The sequence below is a fragment of the Quercus suber genome, unplaced genomic scaffold, assembly GCF_002906115.3.
Source record: "Quercus suber isolate HL8 unplaced genomic scaffold, Cork oak 2.0 scaffold_257, whole genome shotgun sequence".
NCBI lineage: Eukaryota > Viridiplantae > Streptophyta > Magnoliopsida > Fagales > Fagaceae > Quercus > Quercus suber.
In genome coordinates, this window is record NW_027069713.1 from 195,152 (window position 1) to 199,801 (window position 4,650).

Here is a 4,650-nt window from a genome sequence, read left to right on the forward strand (position 1 = left end):
TTCCAGTGATAGCCCATCTGTAATGATATTTTTTGTGGTGTTCCATATATGCGATTCAAACTCCACCTACCACTCCCCAACTATCTAACTATCTCCTAAAAAACGAAAAATTGCAGCCCACACTGTTGCCAAGCTTACTTTTAGGCTTAAAAGCCATTTCTGTTGTAATAAGCAGAAAGCCTTGAAAGTCTTCTTGGATGCTTGCATTGTCGTTGACTCTTCTGCTTGATTAATGATATAAGAAATCCACCAACAAGCTAATAAAGAAAGACTGGAGAGGAAACTAGCAAGTAGCAATTACTGTGAATCAATCTCAAGCTGCATACTGGTAATCGGAGGGGAGGGGTATATATTGATGATGCAAAAATCGTCAGTAGTGTAGGTTCGTCCAGATGGAGTGGAATTCTCGTAACTATACTTGCAAATATGGTATAAGGCTTTCTTCAAGTGGTCACCGGTATGGTGTCTACCACAATGCCTCCAATAGTAAAGTCAGTATATAAAACTTTTGAGAAAAATAAGAAAGCTTAGAATATCAGAGATACCTTTATTATAGTATTTTAGGCGTGTGTGAGTGTGTCTCCTGTCTGGTCTTGATGAGTGCGTATATATAGCTTTATAGTTTCTAGGCGTTGGGACTTTAATTGTGGCTTTAGTGCTCTTTCTGTAACGCCTCAGGGCTTATTAATACGGGTTTTGATGAGCTTCCAACGGTTTGACAACTAATTGGTAACTGTCTGAGGCATTGAAACTTCTTATCAATGACTCGCCTACCCTTGTCCATGTCGTGGCAAGGTGGACGAATGTGCTTGATGAGGTCGTCTGGGCAAGAGAGTTCGTCGGTCCCATCATATACCAAACAAACAAGTATATTCTAGTCTGGCTCTCTTTAGCAAGAAGGTCAAGGCATTGGTTGGTCTTAACCCTAAGCCAACAGCCCACCTGTACTCGTACACAATGGAACCATATTAATGGGTTTCCTTTGTTGCCAAGATCAATTGCAGCTAAAGAATCAATAACCAAAAGAAACACACCAAAAAAGCAAAAGAAAATGCAGCTAGAAGTATTGCCATACTTAAAGTGGCACCTCCCTTTCTCTGTGAATTGACGATCCCTTGGGAGAGGTGCAACAGAAAAAACCAGCTATACTGCATTGCTGGTGCTACCTTGGTTTTACTAAAATTTACTTCATTGCATTTAATCAATTTCACTGACTCGCATCCCCTCAGCAAACCAATGCTCAAACAAAAGAAGCAGTTCCTGGAAACACCATTTATAGTTTGGTTGAGATAAGGAGGAAAAGGAGGAGAAAGAAGGGAAAAATAAATGGATATGGAAGCAGTCGTTTCCATAGTGATACGGAAACTCACAGACCTGCTCATTCAAGAATCAATCATCTTCAACAAGGCTATAAATGAGGTAGAGCAAGTCAGAATAAGTCTCAGACAGATGCAGAACTTCCCAATGGATGCAGAAGATAAAAAAGAAGATGATGAAAGTGTTAACAAGTGTGTGGATGATATTCTTCCTGTTGTTTGCAAAGTGGAGGATGCCATTGAATTTGAAAGCATTTGTCCTGCGGAGAATGTATGCAAGGACAATGGGATTCACAAAGAGGTACTTTTTCATCCTTAAGAATTTGAAGGCTGACACAGACCCCTGCAATGAGATAGAAGAGATCAAGAACAAGATTAACGAGCATGACAAATGCGGGGCGCAAACATTAAAGGAATCAAACCAAGTGGAGCCGCTCAGGATTCGGCAATTAACTTCACACAGATCAAGTTATCAAGATGAAGGGCTAACAATGAATCAGCTAAACAATAATTCCAGCTATTCTGTGGATGAAGAGCCAGACATCATTGGCTTCAGAAAGTACATAAAAAAGCTGGTGGCCATGCTAACTGACCTGGATTACCAAGGGCATCGCGGCATTTCAGTTCTAGGCAAGCATGGCCCTGGCAAGACTACCTTTGCAACAGCAATCTATAGAAGTCGTGAGGTTCGGGGTCATTTTGATTGCCGCGCATGGGTTCTTGCCTCTGGGAACCTTACAGATGTGCTGCTGAGCACATTGGAACAAATCGTCAATGCAACAGTTGATAAGAAATCAACGAAAGAAGAATTGGTAGAGAAGATCCGTACGAATTTGCAGGAGAAACGGTACCTGGTGGTGTTGGACGATTTGCAGGAACCTAGTGTATGGAAAGAACTTCTTGACACCTTTCCAGACACAAAGAATGGTAGCAGAGTCATGTTGACTACTAGCAATGATCGCGTCGCTTTTTCGGCAGATACAAGAGTAGATCTTCATCCGCTCAACCAGCTAAATCGCAAAGACACCTGGGAATTATTCTTGAAAAAGGTATGCTTAACAGACAACCTTCAGCTCTCTGATGAAGAAATATCGAAGCTCAAGAAAAAAATTATAAGTAGATGTAAAGGCTTACCTCTGGCAATCGTTGTGCTTGGAGGTTTGCTGTCGACAAAGGAAGTGAGCTACGAAGTATGGTTGAAAGTTTTAGAGCACCCAAGTTGGCAGCTAGACAGTAAGCAAGTCCAGTTCTCAAATATCTTGGCCCTGAGTTATAATGACCTAGCCTTCCACTTGAGGCCTTGCTTCCTCTATTTTCGGCTTTTCCCAAAAGATTATGACATTCCTTTGAGAAGGTTGTTGCGGTTATGGCTAGCAGAGGGATTTGTGAAGCAAACACCTGGGATGACTCCTGAGGAATGAGGATACGTATGCTTGGTGCGTTACATGATGACAGTAATTCTTGTACAAAGCTCAGGAGATTGGCCATTTCCACATCTACCAATTGCCAGGAATGGAAACTACTAAGCATGGTGTTCGCAGGTTTGCTGACTATGTTAATACCAAAGAGTATCCCATGAAAATTCATCGTCTGCGCACTTACTTGTCCTTCAACATTCAAAAGAACGATATGCCTGCCACGGAAATTAATGGCTTTCTCAACCAAGTCATTGGTCAAAAATTTGGATTGCTGAGGGTGCTTGATCTAGAGCGTGTTTACAAGCCTAAATTGCCTAACAATATTGGGAAACTGTTTCTCTTGTTGAGGTATTTGGGTTTAAGATGGACTTTTTTGGATACCCTTCCCCACTCTGTTGGTGAGCTACCTTACCTTGAGACTTTAGATGTGAAGCACACCTATATCAGCTCTCTACCAAGTTCTATTTGGAAGATGAAACACTTGAGGCATCTGTGTCTGAATGAAATACGCCTTGTCACGCATTCACAAAAACATGGCAGTTCTCTTACTCATCTCCAGACATTGTGGGTATTGTTTGTGGACAACAAGAATCTAGTGAAGAATGGTTTGTAAACTTTGTATAGGTTAATTAATCTCAGGAAACTGGGTCTTACATGTCATTTAGACTCCTTTCAAGAATTAGACGAGTGGATTGCAAGACTCGCAAGTCTTCAATCTCTCAAGATAAGATCCAAGGATCAAAATGGTCAACCTTGGAAGCTCAACTTGAAGCCTCTGTCAAGCCTTGAGAATCTCTCCCACCTATATTTGCTTGGAAGCTTACCAGAGCTACATAGTAGGAATGATTTCCCTCCTAAACTTACAGTTCTTACCTTGTCGGTTTCAAAGCTACAAAAAGATCCCATGCCAATCCTAGGGCAGCTGCCAAGCCTTTCTGTCCTCAGGCTATTGGCCAATTCCTACACCGGGAAGGAAATGAAGTGCCCTTCCGGATGGTTCCCGCTTCGAATTTTGAAGCTTTGGATGCTAAGGATTTGGACACATGGGAGGTGGGGAAAGGAGCACTGAGTAGTCTCCGAGAATTGGAAATCCGACATTGTGACAAGCTAAAGGGTCTTCCAGACGAGTTGCTAAGTCTGGGAAACATTGAGATAGTTTTAACAAACATGCCACCGGAATTTGTAGCCAATGTTCGAGCAGTCAATCTCGAGGAAAATTTAAGCTTATCCCAAACTCTGGAGTTCTGAATGGGGTTTCACTGTCAGGACAATGTGAAGCAGGTTTCAATCCATTTTCTAATTTACTAGTGATTCTCGTTATCTTTTTAGTTCATTTTTCACTAAAAAGTGTATACTTGAACAACTAGTTTGAGTTTCTTTGGTCACTCATAGACTGGCTTTCAGGAGATGATATTGCCTGGGCAATTTGCGATCATCGATACCTTTACCCTTGGAATCCCCTAGGGAGATTTGTGGCTTGTGTTGCATGCTTGGAAGACAACAGGAATTACAGGAGCTGCAACTGAAACCCCATTTTGCCAAATGTTGCTATTATTCTTGTTCTTGTTATTCTTGCTGCGGCTGCAGCTGTTCTGTCGCCGTGCTTTTACATAGTTTTTATCTAATTCATTTCATGTCAAGCATGTTCTCAAAGACAAGTGCGTTCGTTTGGATGAGCTTAGTTTCATTGATTCTTATTTCCATTGGTGTCTATTGTACTTTTTTTTTTGGGTAGAAAACGCTGCTTATATAGAAAATTAAGGAAGTTCAGTTACAGAGTTCAGAGGGCACACCTCTCATAATATAACCCAGTACAATCAAAATTAATAAGTTTTGATTTTAAACTAAAATAAATAGACCTGACTCATATAATAATTCTTCGTGAACTTTCTTTTAGAATAGTTTTTGATAACACA

At 41.0% G+C, this 4,650-nt stretch overlaps 1 pseudogene; it reads left to right on the plus strand.

Annotated features, from left to right (window-relative positions):
- The first annotated feature begins 1,326 nt into the window (after nucleotides 1-1,326).
- On the plus strand, nucleotides 1,327-3,982 carry LOC112023602 (probable disease resistance protein RF9; annotated as a pseudogene).
- Nucleotides 3,983-4,650: the final 668 nt, after the last annotated feature.